General features: G+C 49.4%; 1 protein-coding gene across 1 annotated transcript in view; it reads left to right on the top strand.

The window, feature by feature from the left end:
* LOC103816498 (vascular endothelial growth factor receptor kdr-like) overlaps positions 1–18,024 on the top strand; it is a 125,968-nt gene that overhangs the window by 15,353 nt on the left and 92,591 nt on the right. The gene's annotated exons all lie outside the window — the stretch shown is intronic.

Here is an 18,024-nt window from a genome sequence, read left to right as displayed (position 1 = left end):
AGCTCCTTGGCCAGCCAGGGCTGTGGGACTGGGGACATCCCAGCACAGCACAGGGCCCTGCTCAGGACACCCTGCAGCAAAGCCAGGGGCCTGTGGGTCCGTTCAGGGAGTGTGGGTCACTCAGGAAGGGGAGAAAGAAACGAGTGAGCTTGTCCAAAAGCAAGGAGAGCCCAGGGATCCACCTCTCCACACCCTGCCTGACCATGGGTCCTTTCTGCTCCACACACACTTTGTGCCCCATAATGCAAAGGCAAATCAAACCTTCCAGCTGCCAGGCCTCCAAATGCAGGGTATTCCACAGCATGCAGCCCTGCAGGAGGCAGGGAGCAGTGGGATTCATCCTGCAGGCAGGGTGGGACCTGACTGCTGTGTCTGCCTGGTGCCCTGGGCACGGGCACTGACAGCACACGGGTAAGAGCTGCTGTAATTCATTCCTGCTGTGCTCCAGCACCCAGACACATCCCTGGGTGAACACTCAGCTCCCAGCCCCTGCAAGGTCCCCTCCTGCCCAAATCCCCCTCCTTGGGAGCTTTGTTTCAGTGGCAGCAGCTCAGTGAGAGCACAGGCCGTTCCTCCTGTGCAGAAAACATCTGTGCCTGCTCTTCAGCTGGGAAGGATGCTGAGGGAGGGACAGGTCCTTGCCAATCCCAGACTTGCCCAAATATTTATCTCTGCAAAAAGCAGTTTAGCTGCTGGATGCAGCCCAAGGCTGGTTCTGAAGGGAGCCATCAAACACAATGCACATGAGTCAGGGCAGCACATCTGGCACTGCCTGTGTGCTGCAGGAATAGCAATAAAGAGCCAGCAGACTCCAGCTGCTGAGTTATTTGTCCTGCAACAAGGCTGCAGCTTCCTGCCATCACCAGAGTGCCAGGAGGGTGCCAGGGATCACCTGGGGCTGCTCTGTGGTCCCTGTTGGCACTTGCACTCCCTTTTGCATCAGGGGCTCCAGACTGAAGTATCACCACTTCTTAGAGAAGGATTTGAAAGAGTGATGGAAAGAGTGGTGGGGCAAAGCAGGGCAGAGCTGCCAGTATTCAGAACATTTCTCTGATATTTTATTTCTGGAAGTATCTGATGCAAATGTTCTTTTCCTGGAAAGATTCCTCCCCTGCCTGCTCCCCCCACCTCCCTCAGAACGCTGGTGCCAATATTCCTGCTGTGACTTCCTTGCTCCCAGGGGTTTCCTGCTGGAGATTTCCCTCCCCTCTGGCCTGAAGCTGGTGGTCCCTGCACTGTTCTGTGGAAGGAGGGAATGGCCCCAGCAGTGCCTGGGATGCTGGCAGGTATCTCTGAGGGATTCCAGCTGGTCCTGCCAGAACAGAGGTGCTCTGGGAGGATGGCTCAGCCATTCCTGGGAGTCTCTGATCCTCTTTTCCAAAGTATGAGCCTGGCAGGTGCAGGGAATGGCTGGATCCATGTGCAGGGAGACATTTCAGCACGTGCTGCATCCCACTCCTTCAGGAAGGGAGCCCTGCCCCCAGGATTGTGTCCAGCAGCACCTCTCTCTCCATCCCTCTGATTACAGGATAAGCACAACCTTCAGCCAGGCAGGGCTTGGCAGGAAGGCACGGACAGAAACCTTGGAGCTGAGGGTACAAATCTGCAGTGCTCTAAGGGTCATTTTGATCACTTCAGAAAATGTCATCTTGCAGAGCAGCCCCAGAGAGAGGCTTATCACTTTGCCTTCCCTGATTAGCCCAGGACCCCAATTTTAGGCACTGTAAAAACAGTGGAGGTCAAATTTACTATGGAGGGCAAGGACCAGTGACTCAATTTTCCTTATTCTTTACAGTCACTTTTCACCTTGAAGAACAAAAGGTCCCAAAGTCAGAGAACGTTTGTTCTTGAGTCTTGCCAAAGCCTTTTCTTTTTTAATAAACCATCATTAAAATCTGGGCCCTTTGCCTTGACAAAAGAAAAGAATATCTTTGTGTACACTTAAGTGACAGGAAAGAGCCTGTGAGGCAGGCCTGGTCACAGATAAAGGAATTCCGGACATTATTCCTCGTGCTCCAAGGGGTTGTGACATGGGATTTCCTCCCCAAGTGGTAAATAGCCCTGCAGTTGTACAGCAGGGTGGGGCCACCCCTGCTTTCTTTCAAACCAGCAGAGATGAAAGCACTGCAGGAGAAGAAAGAGGGGCTGGGTGCATGTGCACAATGAATCCCTGGGAATGGCTGGGGGGAATCCACCTGCTCCAAGCTTTGCCCCCACAAACTTCCCAGGGGTTTGGGGTGCTGCCAGCTGGGCTCTGCTTTGGGAAGAACAGCTCATGGCACAGCAAAGCAGATTGAACTCCAAGGAGTGGCCCCCAATCTCAGCCCCTGGAGTGCTCTCTCTGGATCTGTGGGAGACAGGTGGAATCTGTGGAGAAATGGGTTTGGTTTGGGATGAATCTGGATCCTTCCTCCCTTCTCTGAAAGCTCCCCCTGCACTCTGTGGGACCCTGAGTGTCCATCCTGGGCTGGAATGGGATCAGAGAGGGCAGTGAGGGCGGGATCCCACAGCTGTGAGCTCCTCCAGGAGCCTCACTGGGATTTGGAACCTGAACAAGGCAGTTGAGGGTTCTTTAGCTGAAGGCACCTTTCTGCCTTGTGCTGAGTCATGCCCAGGAGTGGGGTCAGCTTTTTTGTAAGAAAACAGAAGAGCTGGAGCTGCAGATTTTATCCTCTTCTCATTTTAAATCAAAAAACATTCAACTTTGGGTTAATCCTTGGCATGGAGGGCTCACCAAAGTGCCCTGAGCTGGGTGAAGACAGAGGGAGAGGAACATAACTCCCGTGGTGAGGGAGACAAGAACATTGAGCTGATTTTATATTTGGATTTCCTTTCCTCCCTATTCCTGTGGCTGTCCTGGAGGGTCAGCAGAGCCTGCAGATCCCAAACCTCCCAGCTACAGCCAGGCTTAATGAGAAAGGGAAAGATTTGCACATTACAGCTCTCCAAATCCTCAGGATTCAGGTCTTCAACAATAAACATTCATTTAGGGGATCAGCAGTGGAACAGAGAAATTAGCATTTTGCAGGAGTTTGCAGAGGGCAGGTTCCTACATGAGCTTTGCATTGCCTTCTGCTTGAGTGCAGATATCTGAATTATTTTCCCTTTCATCTGCAACGGGACCTTGTGTCAGTACAGGGAGGCACGGGAGCAGACTGGAGAATCCCACCTGGAAAATGGGAATGAATGTCAGTGAGCTCAAACTGCTGCTTCCAGCTCAAGATCCAGTTTGGATGAGCTGTGAGGATCTGGTTCCACTGGTGAACAAACCCCCAGGGAAGGGCTGGAGAGGTTGGAACCGTGGCTGTGTTCTGCCCCCACTGCATCTCACTGGCTTAAGAGATTGTGTCAAAGGGGTTGTGTTCCTACAGAACACAAGGAGGGCTCCAATCATTTCAGAACTGGAGAATTCCAAGGAAAAATGCCAAATTTTCCTTCTTTCTCTGTGCCTCCCTTCCAACCACCCACATTCTTCTGGAAACCGGGGAAAAGAGAAAGTTGCCCTGTTGGCTGCAGGAATTAAATACCACAGCTAAAACTCCTCTATGGCTGCTCTGAGGAACAACAAAGACAGTGAGAGATGAATCATGCAGAGAATTACTCATTTCCAAACAGTAAACAGGTCATGCTCAGCATTGTTAACTCAGGGTTGTCACTGCTGTGGGAGTTTGGGGAGGGCAGGGGAAAATCTGTCCTTGCTCAGGAGTGAAATGATGGGAGCCAGGCTGGAATTGCACCCAAACATTGGCACTTCTGCCACGGGGTGTGGGGCACTCACACTTCAAATCCCTGCTCACTACAAATTCCTGTTTTTCTGATATCCTGGTACAATCCATTAAATCTCACCAGATAAACTGTATTTTCATGGCCAAAGGCCAAACAACACTGAAAAATGAACAAACAGGACCCTTTTTAGAAAGATTTATAAGAAGCTAAACAGGTCTAATACTGAGGTTGGGGACTCATAGTTTTAAAATAGCTCAACTGAATTTAGAATACAAAAAGAGATCTGCTGTCCTTCCTCCTGTGGTGATGTGAGCAGGGGAGAGTTTCTGTTTCATCACAGAGGAAATTGTTCTTTAACTTCAGTGCCATTGGGGGGGAAACATCTCTTAAATTCAGTGCTATTGTGGGGGAAACTTCCCTTAATTTCAGTGCCATTGCAAGAGAAACTTTTCTTAATTTCAATGCCACTGTGAGGGAAACTTCCCTTAATTTCAGTGCCACCACAGAGCAAACTGTCCCTTAATTTCAGAGCCTTTGCAAGGGAAACTTTTCTTAATTTCAGTGCCATTGTGGGGGAAATTTCCCTTAATTTCAGAGCCATTGCAAGGGAAACTTCCCTTAATTTCAGTGCCATTGTGGGGGAAATTTCCCTTAATTTCAGAGCCATTACCCCACGTCAGGATCTCTTCCTGCTGCCTCTGCCTGGCCTCAGAGGGCTCTTCCCACTGCACAGATGTTCATGTCAGCACAGCAGCTCCTGTGAACAAGCTTTGCAGGATTGGGGATTCATCTACAGCTCTTTTTACTCTCCAGCAGTGCTTCACTCCTCCCAAAGCTGCTTCCATGCTTTGACCTTGCTCTAGAGCCCAGAAGAAATGCCTCACAATTTTCCTGAAGGCTCTCTTTATTCCAGTGGCTCCTGTTGGAACCACTGCTATGCAGCTAATGCTGCACAGTCCATTCTACCCTGAGACCTTCCAGCCAAGGGTTTTACAATTTGGCAGCTGAGGTTTCAGCCTGAAAATTCATCCCTGTTTTTTTACTCTCCCCCAAGAGCCTGTTTTCAATTGATATAAACATTTTGATAGCTGAAGAGTGCAACAAAATGCTGAGCCTCCCTTTCCAGCTGGAACCCAAGAGTGTTCCTTTGACTCCAAGTGTTGCTTGTTGTTGGCTGTGCCAGTGGCTGGGCTTGGCTTGGCCTGGCCAAGCAGATCCAGGCACCTCTGGAACCTCCTGGCACATCCAGGGAAAATTCAAACCATTTTTATGTGCTGTTCTAGCAATTCTGTCTGCCTGCAGTGTGTTCTTCCCCTCCTGCCCTGCCACACCTCACAAACACCCCTCTGCTCAGCAAGGGGCACCAGGAACCTGTTGGTTTCCTTCAGCACATGCAGAAACCCCTGAGGGCCACGGGTCACCTCTGCCAAGCCAAAATTCATGTGCAGCACCAAAAGTTTTAGTGGTTCATCGAGACAAGAGGGAGCAGAACTCTGAAAGAGGAACCCCAGCAAAGGCTGGCTCTAGCTTGGGAAGCTGTTTGTTTATTCTGCAGGGTCTCAGATCTGGATTTCATTTCTGGGATTAGTTCTCTGAATTCTTAGTGCAGCAAATCAAGGCTGTATGTGTGGAATCAGGATGGAAGGAACCTTTTTAATTTAATTGCCTGCATGGATTTGCATTATTCTTTCATCTCTCACCTTGGTGCTTTTCTCCTCCTGAATTCAAATGGTGACATTTTTCTTTCTTGGTGACATCCAGTTTTCACTTTGCTTTCATTCAGTGCTCACTGAACTTTCATCATTCTCTTTTTTCTTAGTCATTTCCATACAGTTCTGTATTCCTTACCAGCTTTGGATCCTCTGCAAGAGACAGGCAGGACAGAGCTCCAAACCCTCCTCATTTAATTACGTTTAGAGTAATATTTGTTGATTTTGTTAACTACCCAGCACCCAAATGAATTTTACTGTTCAAAGGGCAACTGCACATTTTGTCTGTCTATAGGATCTGCAAGAAACTTTTGGGATGAAGAAGTGAGATTTTTAGGAAAAGCAAACAGTGGTGTGGTTGTTTCTGCTCTGAAATAAATACTAAAAACAGAACCAGTTTGGGGTTTCATAGGGAAAAAAAAAAGAAAAAAAAGCTCTTCATTAGGAAATTACGTTGTGGCAAAATCTTACATGGGAAGTGGCTGGATTAGAAGCAGTTTTCCAGGAAAGCTTCTCCAGCCAGGATGGTGTTTCTGGTCCCATCCCAACGATGCCATGACCTTGTTGTTGGGATGGAAGTGCAGGATGCTGGGGACACCACGTTCCTTGGTGGAATCTGGGCTCTGGATCTGTCTCCCACTACCAGGGGCTGCCCTAAATATCCAGCTATTTTTAGACCAGTCTTTTTCTGTTGCTGCTTTCCATAATAAGAAAAACCTTTGAAGGATTTGTGTTTTTATCCCTATGCACAAGAGGAATTAAAATAAATAAATAGGCCTTAAATATTTAGACATGAAGAGAGAAGAATTTCCTGCCCAGCTTTGGCCGAGCGGCGTAGGTGGCTTTAATGTGACCCGGGGCTGCTCCCGGTACCTGGCAATGTTTGCTTTTCTTGGAAGCAGCTGCAGTAAAGCACCTTTAAAATCAGGATCCCACAAAGCAAATCTGCTGTTTCCAGGTCACTGTGCAACCCCCTTCCCCGAGCCACAGTTTTTCCAGATGAGGAACTGATGTGCTGCAACTCAATCAACCTGTTAGAGAGGGAATGGCTCCAGGCACGGCGGAGGAGTCCTGGAAGTGGCTGGGCACCCCCAAATCCATCCAAAAGGCAGGATCTGGCACTAAAAACACAGCCTGGCTCTGGGCATCACTCCTGGACTATCACCCACCTGTCACCCCTTCTCTGGGCTGCTCCCAGACACCAAAAACTGCTTTAGCTCCAAACCTTTATGAGTCAAGTGAGCTCATGTGGGAACCTGCGGGGGACAGCAGAAGGGATTTTTGTCAACAGGCAGCCATGCTATGCAGACTTGATAAATATGTGCAGTGCTAATTCGAAGCAGATTCCTCCTTTGCCATGAGCAGAATTCCTCCAAAGCCTGCCATCAAAAACATTATGTCACAGCTGTGGAGAAGCCTCACAAACAGGGGAGAAGTTGGGGTCACGTCAGGGTAAGAGTGCGGTGGAGGCTGAGGAAGTGATTGAAGCCCTGCTCCACAGCCTGATGGAGTTTGTCATTAAGAAGGATTTCACCAAATGATTTGCAGCCAGTTCCCCGGGCCCAATTGGTACTTTCCAGCTAAATGCAAACCAGTGAGGAAACCAGACCTAGTTAGGCCCAGTTGGCCAGGGAGGCTGCAGGCACAGGGTAACAAAACCTCGCCCGGGGCTGTGAAAATGTGACTGAAACTGGGCTTGGTTTTAAGGAGATGGTTAGGTTCCCTCTCCCCATCTCAGCAAACAGCTTTTATCTTGTCTCCCAAAATAGCAACCTGCTATCCTTCAAAACAAACCAGAAAAAAAGGGAAAACCTCCTGAGACAGGCACACAAAGCCGACAGAAGTGGAACACGGAGCTGATCGAAAACAGATTCTGGCGTCAAGTCCAAAGTCAGCTTCAGCCCATTGCTTCTTAATGGGCAGAGCTCAGAAACTAAGAAAACAAAGTAATTACCCACCGAGCAGATTTTACTGACACTGAGCATTCACATGTTCCTGACATGTCCAACCCCTGTATTTGCTCAAATCCATCTCTGTTTAGTGTGGCACATCAATTGACTTGACCTCAGGAGGCTCTGGCTCATTTGCTTCTGGATTTATAGCTCCAGCAGAAATGGTCCAACAATGCTAACAGGGGTGGGATTTTGTTCTGCTTCACCCTGGCCATCCACCTTCCCCGCTCTGATTTCAGCTCCATCCCTCTCGTGGCCTTCCCCTGGCCTGCTCCTTCTGCAGGTCAGTGATTCATCACACAGGAGGACACAGATGTTCTTTACAAAGAAGCCTTTCCATGCAGGCTCATTTTTTTCTTAGAAAAGAGGGCTGGGGATGAGGAAAGAGATGGAGAGCGGGAATAAAGGCCTGAGAATGGGGATTGTCCAGATTCCACCAGGGTTTGTGCTGCTGCCTATGGGACACAGCAGCATCTCCAGAGAGCAGAGATCACTGCTGGACTCACCCCAGCAAGGCTCCAAGCAGGAAACCTCAGGGAACATGGCCAGAGGAAAGCTGGGGTCTCTCTGAGCAGCTTTCCCACAATTATTTGGTGTTCCCTGGGCAGTCATGTTCCTTGATGGCAAGTTGGATTTAGCCCTGGAGCACGGTCAGAGGTTGATTTGCAATCCACCCTCTTGTCATTCAGCAAAACTTCACCCAAATTCCTCTGTCAGCTCTTGCCTTTCTAGGAAAACATCCCCAGTTCTCTCTGAGGTCTGCTCTGGGGACACTTCAGAGTCCAAAGCTGAGATATCCACTCTGCCTTTGAGGGAGCACCAAAGAAGTTTGGAAAGGGAAGGGTCCTGCACCTCAAGGCAGGCCCTGCTTGGCCGCTCATCAGGACAGCAGAGAATTCCCAAATGTGGCAGCTGGAGCTCTCAGAGATTGTTCCATGTGGAGCACCAGCAAATGTTTTCTGAAGGACATCTCCCAGCACTTTATCTCCTCTAATTCTAAACATTCCTAAAGACAGGGCTGGCACCTCTGCTTCCTTTGGGAAGTGAATTACACAGGCTGATGGAACAGCCTTGGGAAGGTTTTCTTTCCTCTCCCCAGACTCTTGCCAACAGAAAGAGCAGATAAATGATTGCCCTTGATATCAGACCTGCCATATTCCAGCCTCTCCTGATAACCACTCCCATTTCCAGCAGTTTTATTGTTGTAGCACCTACAGGCCCACTTATGAGCCTTTCCTGATGATTCCCACCTGTTAGGCTTAAATTTTATTTTTCCAAATCTTATAAAGCTCATTCTGTCCAGGGTTTGAGGGTAAGGTACAGGTAGTTACAGGGTTTCCAACACTCTCATGTGCAAGTGGATGATGGAACAAGAAAAAAATTTGGGAATCAGATTTAGTCTGCAGATGGTGGAGGAGGGACATGAGTGAGCATCCTTCTGATCTGATACATCCAGGCAGGGGATGAGTGCTGGCAAAAAAGACTAAAAAATGCTTTCAAAGAAACACACATTTTGTTAAACCACGGTGTCAGGGATTTTGTAACTTCTTTCTCTTCTTCTCTGGCCATTTTAATGTCTCTCCAGGGGATCCATGTTGCAGTTTTCCAAAGCCTTGGTCTTAGGATGAATTATCATCATATTTTATTATCAAAGGAGAAGCTGACACACAGGACAAGGATTTAGCTGACTGGGTATTTGGAAATACTGTTTCACTTGCTGCTATTGCCTCATGTTACATGGAAAACTGCTCTGGAAATGAATGTCCTAAGAACTGAAATAGCCAGGCCAGGTGAAGTTCAAAGTTAGCACCCCTCAAGTGGGACTTCATTTGGAGTTCATGCTGGGCAGTGCTTTAATTTGTGTGCTGTGGCCCAGTGAACCTTCATTTACCAACCCCTTTAACCTGAGAAAAGTTCATTTCCATCTGTTTGCTGTGAATTTGTTGAAGTGTTACTTTTCAAGCCCCAAAGCTGTGGTTCTAAACTGAGTCTGGCTGCCCTAAATTACTGTTGGAAGTTGTGTCCTGATTGAAGATGTCAGGGACTGGGTCAGCTCTCTACAACCAGGGCACATTTTCCACACGTGGGAAACCAACTGTTGCATTGAACTCTGGCAAAAATTTCAGTTCCCCACTGACAGCAGCTTGCATGGAAACCTCAGGGAAATCCCTCCTTAGCATTTTCTGGTGCCAGTTTCAATCCTGACCTCTGCTGGCAGCCGGGCTCAGTTAGGAGCTGATGCCTGCCTAGGTTATTGCATTGCCCCTAAACACTGAAATAAGGCAGTTTCTTATCCACAGAGGGGTAAAACCTGCCTCGAATCTCTCTGTGTGCCACCTGCAGTTCATCACTCCTGGTGCACCTTGTCCCTTCTTTGGGAAGTGCCACCACAGTAAAGGAACCACCACAGACATTCCCAGTCTGCCAATACCTGGGCAGTGATGTGTTTAATAAGGAAAAAATTAATATTAACTTATCACAGCCACATAGAAAAGGAAAAGGTTGGTTTTTTTTTTTTTAATCTGATTTCTTGTCACTTCAAAAGGAAATTATGAAGAAGGTATAAAAGTGTATAGAAAACCTGTTGAAAACTTTTCTAATACTGCTCTAACGTTAAAGAAGTCTGCTCTCCTCCACCCTGGAGTGTGGGCATCTTACCAAAGTGTAGGCAAGCCCTTTATTCCAGGCTAAAAAGTCCAGCGTAAAGAGGGAAACTGGGTAGGACCAGGAGGGAAATCACTGGTGAATCAAGAGAGATTTACTGCTTGTTTTTGCATGGGAGGAGCTGGCTCATCTCAGGATGGATTTCAAGAGTGACTGATCCTCTCTGTGTACATGAGTAGGTTGGGGAATAGTTCTTGGAACTGAGTCAGCCCAACAATTGCTTTCATTATTTGCAGCTGTACAAAACAAATAAGTTTGAGAGAAATTTCCAGAGGTGCCAAATCCAATCCCATTGATGTGGGTGAGCACAGTGTTTAGTGCTGCACACATGAAGCCCATGAGTTACAGCTGATGACTCCTCAGCCTCACCTGTCACCTTTGCCAAATGAGCAGATCTGATGATACTCCTCAAAATAACAAAGTAATTAAAATAGAAGTGTTTTCAAGTGTTCCTTCCTCAGCATCCACAGTAACTACTCACCACATACAAACTGCCTGCAGAGAGGGCTTCTGATTAGATTAAAGGCAGCTCACTGCAGGGTTTGGACAAGCTGGAACCCCAACTTGGCCCAGGTCTGGTGTCTGTAGCTGTGAGGAACAGCTGGGCTGACAAGCCATAGAAACCTCCAGCTCTATCCATCCAGAGTCACATAAACCACCAGGAGTTCACCTGGGGGGACAACTCTGAAATGGCACATGGACACAGAGAAGCCTGGAAGGAGCCCAGAGGAGGCAAAGATTGATCACAGAGCATCCTGAGATGGAAGGGACCCACAAGGATCATCCAGTCGCAGCCACAGACCCCCCAGCAATCCCACCCTGATTGACCAAACTCTCCTGGAGCTCTGGCAGCCTTGGGACACTGCCCAGGGAATGGGCAGTGCCAGCACCCTCTGGGTGAAAACCTTTCCTGATCTCCAACCTAAACCTCCCCTGGCACAGCTCCAGCTGTTCCCTGGGTCCTGTCCCTGTCACAGGGAGCAGAAGTTGGTGCTGTCCCTCCACTCCCCCTTCTGAGCAAGCCCTCCACCTTCCTGTTTTCCTACCCAGTGCTCTGGAGAAAGGGAAGAAATCCTGGCTGGGTTCACTTCCAGAGAGATGCTGGAATAGCTCTGGAGTGCAGGAAGTGCTCCCTGAGTCCCCTGGGAGGAGGTGAAGGGCTGGGGTGGGCAGGGGGAGCACGGGGTGACCCAAAGGCAGCACAGAGAGCTGGGTCCAGCTCTGGCCAGGGCTGCTCCCCAGGAGGGGTCATCCCACAGCCCCCTGCGTGCCCTCACTCCTCCTGACTCCCAGCTTTGCCTGAGGAATGTGCCCTGTCCTGGAGATGGCCAGAGGAGGAAGGAAAGCTATGTCTGGAGCTCTGATGAAGTAATCCTGTCTGGGAATCATTGGAAACACTGATCTGCAGCCCTCCAGCTTTTCTCAGGAGACCATGCTGGGGGGAGAGGCAAAGACAGCTTCATACCTCACATTTTTGGATTTTTTTTGTTTCCCCCTAGAGTCTTTAGGGCTCCTTTTTTGGTGCATCTTGTTCCCACTGGGTCTGCATATTTCCTAATCATGGAGATGTGCCAGGTCTTCTCTTTCCCAGAGGAATTGCCATAATTTGGATCAAGAAATAACAACATTCCCGGCCTTTTTTTCCATCAACATGAGATTACCATATTTCCTAAATACTTCAAATTGTGCTTGAGTGCCTGGCAGATGATTGCAGATGTTGCCACCTCCTTTCCCAGATTTCATGTTTATTTTCCATGTAGATCTGAGTTCCTGGCTTATCAGCCAGTCCCAAAGTGAGGACATGTCCCCTCAGTCCCCAGCTCACAAGCAGCACGGGCTGGTGACATCCCTGGCACTCCTTGGGACTCTCTGTGGTGTCAGAGGGAAAACAATGGCCCTGATTAATGAGCTGCCACTGCCCAAGACCAAACAATTTTGACCTGGAGCTGCTTTCTGTGACCCCTTCCCATAAATCTGCAGCTGATCCAGAGATCCAGATCACAGCCAGCCAGGAAAGGCCGTGGCATTGTAACTCCAGGGGCTGCCTTGCAGCAGGTGCAGGTGAGCCCCAAAGGTGATGTTTGCATTGCAGAAAAGCCACGGAAAGGTCACAGGGTTTGTGTGTCAGCACCCAGAGCAATCAGGTGGCCTTGCTGATTGCAGGAGGAAACCAGGGTGACCCTGTGCCACCTCAGCAGGAAATGCTGATGCATCTGTGGCTGAGGAAAAGCCTTGTAGGAACAAATCCCAAAAGCTGGGCCAAAGCCTTATCTTATCTCCAAACACTTTCTCCTCTTAGCAGTTGTTTTTACTGTGCTGTTGTTGACATCTCCCTGCTCCAGACTAATGATTTAATTTTTCGTTGTTGTCACTTTGGATCATTTACACCCCAACTGCTGCCTCTGGCTGAGCCACACACAACTTTCATTTCCAGCAGGCACTGTGGAATTGGTGGGAACTTCTCCCCTCTCTCGTGACTCAGCTGAGCAAATCCTGCCTTCCCTGGCTGGGAAAATCAATGGAAACAGGAATCCTGTTGCTTTGCCAGAGATCCTCTTGGGTTAACACTTGCATTTAAATATCCTGAAGGAACCTTTGCCATGTCTCCTGATGAGTTTGTGATTGCTAATTTAATTTTGGATGATCTTCTTCAGCTTCTGTAGGAAGGGAAGCTTTGGCTCTGGCCTGGAGGTTCTCAGCTTTGTGCTCACCCACGGCAGAGCCACCCTAGGGGATTCCTGGTTATTTTGACATGGAAAACCACAGGAAGAGAGGCTTCTAGTAACCATTCCCCTCAAACAAACAAAGGAAATAGAAAATCTTTAAAAGCTGATGAACCGTTTTCCTTAAAAATAGTTCAGCTGGAATAGCAGGCAAGGGAGAGAGTCCTGGCCAGAGGTGGTGAGAGGCTGAACCCCTTCTCACCTCCTTCTCCTCTAGGAAAAGTGGTTTAGCACAGTGGAGATACACAGGAAAAGATGAAGGGTTTAAAACTTCACTGACAAATTATTATCCTCAAAAGACACATTGAGAATTGAGAGAGCAAACAACCTGACCCAAAGCAGCCCCCTGAGCACAGGAAATGGGAGAGAGGCACTCAAACCACATTAGATCTAGAGGGGAAGTTTTCCCCAAGCAGTTCTGACCCACACATTCCCCACCTGCAGCCCATCATGGGGGCCTTTGCCCTCTGCATTGACTCAGTTCCCATCAGTGCCTTGATACAGAACTCAGCAGCCAGCAGAAAAGACAAAAATTGGGAGTTTTTTTCTCTGACTTACAGCCAAGACCTTCCCCACAAGAGCCTCCCTTCCCCTCTGCTGGGAAAGTCAGTGGCAGCAATAACATTTCATTTAGAAGATCTTGCACTGTGCATAGAAAACATTTCATTACAGTCTAGGAGAATCAAAACTCCTATGTCCCAATTCACAACAAAAAGAGGGGTGGAGATGGGTCTCTTTAGTTATTTGCTACTGTCTTTTTAAACCTTTAAAAATAATAGAAAACCACTTGAGTGTAACAAGTGAAAGCTGATTCCAGGAGCTGAAGACTTAATAAAAACACCAAATATTGCAAGGCCTGTGATCCAATAATGCTGGCAGTGCTGTGGTGCCTTCTCTTTTCATGGGGGTAACCTTGAAATAAATCCTAAAATGATTACAGGCCATTGGTTTAAACACACATGGCTTTTCAGTGAATCCCTGAGCTCCCCAATTCCAGCAAAAATAGATTTCCTTGGGGACAGAAGCATGAAAATGCCCTTTGAAAGGGGCACCTGCTCATTTTGAGGTGTGCTCACGCTGTGCTGGTGATGAGGTGCCCTGGCAGCTGGGAGGGGAGGACATTGTCCTTCCCTGGGTGTCATTTCTGCAGCAGGGACTGAGCTGTTTGGAGGGTCTGCCTTGCCCAGGTTTTCCTGGGAGGAGGGCGAGGGACAGCTCTGCCTCTGCACCAGCCCAGTCACTGGTGCTCACATCCCACTGGTCACCAGGGCAGGGTGTGGTGTCTGGACAGCCCCCGTGTTCCAGAGGGCTCCTGGAGCTTCTGGTCCAGGCTCTGCCAGGCAAGGACAGCTCACAGGAGCATCCTCAGCAATGACAAAACAGATTTTAAACGCTGTGCATCTGTCACCCTCCTTCCCTGACTCAAATCAGCTCCGAACTCTGACTCCCAGTCCCTTCCAAGGGGCCCTGAGGTGCCCTGGGCCCAGCTCTCTGCACAGGAGTGACTTTACACACATGAGCAGTCCATGGAGCTCACCCATGTGCACAAAGCTGTTGTGTGCCCAAGCCCTCGTGCTATCCCTGCTCTAACCTGCCTGGTTTTGCTTCCAGCACAGCACTCTCTGTTCTGCCCAGCAGTGATTTCCTTGTCATGTGAAGCAGAGGCTGTGGGGGCTCTGCTCCCCCAGCTCTCCCTGTGGCCAGAAGGGATCCCCGGATCCTTAATCAGGGATCACATTGCCTGAGCTGTCACTGAGCCACACCCAGGCACAGCCAGGCTCACAACCATCTGTGAGGGCTCTGCCAGGGAGAGCTGCAGTGCCCAGAGGGTGCCTGGAGGAAGGCTGTTACAATTAGGAACAGAGATTAAAATACTTTTAATCCACGCTCACTGCTGGGCCCAGTGTGGAGCATCAGGCTGTGCGTGGGAGGGATCTCCCTGTGCCAAGTGAGATGGAGTTGGAAACCATCTGACAGAGAGGTGAGGGGGGTCACCCATTACCCTCTGCCTGGGGAGCCTCCCATGTTTAATGTTGGCCATGCTGCAAAATCAGATTATCCCAGGAAAAGCAGTTTTCAATATATTTTTCTCCCCTGGATAATGTATCAGTCAACCTTTCACATTTGGCTCCCGAGGATTTGTGGTTGTGCTGTGTTTGCGGTTTTCACTGCTGAGAGCAGGATGTTAAAGCCTGAACTGGAGGTAGGAATGAACTCCCAGAGTCAGAAATGGAGCAGTGAGGCTCTGGGCAGAGGCTGTGTCCTCACCTGGGCTCTTTCCAGGGGCATCTCCAGGCTGGAGGTGCTGCTCTTGTCTTGCTGGAGCCAATGTGTGCTGGCAACTGCCAAGGCAGGGCAGGGAGTGAGGAGCCTGAGGTGTCCCTCCCCTGAGCAGCCTGTCCTTCCTCCATGGCTCCCACAGGGGATGTGCTGCTGAGACCCCCTCTGCCAGACCTGCAGGATTGTCACTCCAGCACCTCATCCCAAACCACGCCAGGGCATGGATGCTGCACCAGCAGCACACCCAGAGCAGGGTCAGCTCCACAGGGGATGGCAGGGACAACTGTGGCACCCAGGACTCTTATGTGGCTCTCACAAGGAGCTTTGCCATGGTCATGACACAGTAATGATGGCTTGCTTTTAATTTTAGGTCCCCTGTAGCCCTAGAGCACGACCAAAATTATTTATCAGGGAGGAGAGGACAATGTTCTCTTAGGCCTGGGCATTGGAATTTGAGCAGTGTGATCAGGGCACTTCAGCTCCAGCAGGACCCAGCCCAGCAGGTCTCCCACCCCACCTGGGCAGGCTGTGGGTCCTGGCTTTAGGGACAAAGGCTGGGTAGCAGAGCTGTGGAAAAGAGGGGGTGCACTGCCAGGAATGTGCTTGATTCTCCCTTGCAGCATCCTAACACCTTCATAAAGGCATGAATCTCCTCAAACACAGAGAGCAAATATGAAAGTGGAGCAAATCCTTCCTCCTCATCCAACACACCCTGGGGCTGTCCCCAGCTTTGCCTCCTAAAAGTCAAGTCTAGCCCTAAAAGGGGCCAGGAGAGCTGAGGAATATTGTAAGGTCTCACTCTGCCAGTTTGGCATTAGGTGTTCTGCCCTAGCACAGCCTGACCTTGCCTCCATGACTCTGTCTTTTCCCAGCCCACTCAGCAGTGGTGTGGCAGAAGGGGCACAGGCTGTGTTTATATAAACCCTCTGTCACCTGCCAACAGGGACCAGATGTGTGTGGCACAGGAATTCTCCTCCTGTCCTCTGGAGTAGAAAAGCACTGAAATTCCACTTTGCTTATTCTGTTCTTCAGCTCTCAAAGCCAAAATAAACTTTGGGCAAGAAGTAACTCAGAAACAAAACCAGAATAATTGAAAAATACCTTTCTCTTAGCAAGAATGGTGTCAAATGTTGTGAAAGCCCAAAGACTCTGCAGTCAGAGCAGAGCTCAGGCTCTGACCCCAGACCCTCTGACAGTGCCACACTTGCTCATGAGAGCTACAATCCAGAGGCACCAGCTGAGCCCCCCCCAAGCCTTAAAAATAACTGAAGGCACAAGAGGAGAGAAATAATTTTGTTTCAAACCCCAGGATTTTCTAAGTCCTAGCTGAAGTCACAGCATCAACAGCCAGAGCAGATCCTGGGAGGAGCAGTGTCCTGGGAGAGCTACAGGGACCCCAACCCCCCCAAGCTGGCAAATTCATGGCATCTGACAGACAAATTGGAAGCTGTTGGCCATATCCTGGAGCATTTTTGCAAAGCTCAGCACAGTCAGTCTGAGGGGGCTGTGAAATGCCTCAGCACCATGAATGAACCTGTGCCAAGCTCAGCCCATTCCCAGTGGGAATTGGCTCTGCCTGGAGACTAGAGGGGCCTTGGAGCCAAGAGCAAGGACAGGCTTGCCTGGCAGTGGCTCCTCCTGCAGAGTTTGGGGCTTTTTCTGTTGGTTCTCAGCTCAATGTGATGCTGCTCCCTGTGTATGCCATCCTGTGGCTGTTGAGGAATGGCAGTGCTTCCCAAATGGAACTGCAGGGCTGGACACCCAGCTGCTCTGCTTGCCCAGCATTCCATGGAATGGCAGCTTGGAGGTGCTAAATAATGTCACACAGAGCCACCGGAGGGAGCTGGGGTTGGCCAGACTCCAAGGACCTTGGAGATAGAGCAGCAGTGCCAGAGCAGGGGGAGTGGGCTGGATCTGTGTCTGGAGGCCAGCACTGGTTCAAAGTCTCAGCCAGGGTCTGTAGGGAGGGTCAGGGGCTCCAAGGGCAGTCCAGCACCACAGTGTCTGGGCAGGATCCCCTCTGAAGGACTCTGTGGTGCCATGAGGTTACTTGGCATCTGCTGAGCTCCTGATGGGAGCCCCAAGAGCTCCTGGAAGAAGCCAGAGACTCCAAAGTGGGAGTGAGTCACTGCCCACACTGATGCCAGGCAGAGAGCAATTTACTGAAATCAAGCAGCTCAGAGATGAGAGTAGAGACGTGGGGGCAGGAAAATCACTGGTTTGTGCAGTTGAAAAGTTAAAGCCTAGTGTTTCTCTTTCTGCCAGATATGTTATCTCCCTGTCTGCTGCAAATAATGCCCAGTGCTGGGAGCCCAGTGAGGATTTCTGCCTTATCGACTTCAAGGCACAGGAGAAGAGAGACATTTGAAGAGCAGGAGGGGAAAGAAAACATGGCTTTAATGTCAGAGCTTTGGAAGTGGAGATCCTTATCAGAGCCTGGTTTCTCTTCTCCTTGATTATGTTAGCTTGAATTTGGACAAAGCAACCAGCCTGGCCAACCTCCACTTCTGGTTCTTCTCAGTTTCACTTTCTGAACATTGTCTCATTGTAGATGAACACTCAGATTGTCCCTGGGGACAGTTCCACTGGCAGCAGACATTTCCTGGGCCAGGAGATGATGAGAGAGACCTTTGTCACTGCTGTTATCAATGCCCCTGGTCATCAGAGACCTGAGAAAACCACAGATTCCCCAGAGAGCATTACCCCAACCACAGTGCCCACTGAGCCTGGGGTTCAGCTCAGATGCAGGATTTGGGAAACACCAGGTTTTCAATTTGCCTTTAATATCACAGGTGCTTCACAGAGCTGCTCCCCAGAATTATTGTTTTCTCTTCTCCCATTAATTAAAATGTAATGTATCAGCTCACCCATCAATTTTTTTCCCAAGGACCTGACTCCTTCCATTTTTATATGTGTGCAAAATCCTTTTGACACAGATCTGTTCTCCTAAATCTGCAATAATTCAGTAAT

The sequence above is a fragment of the Serinus canaria genome, chromosome 4A, assembly GCF_022539315.1.
Source record: "Serinus canaria isolate serCan28SL12 chromosome 4A, serCan2020, whole genome shotgun sequence".
NCBI lineage: Eukaryota > Metazoa > Chordata > Aves > Passeriformes > Fringillidae > Serinus > Serinus canaria.
Note: the sequence above shows the minus strand (reverse complement) of the source record. Positions and strands in the feature narration are given on the sequence as shown.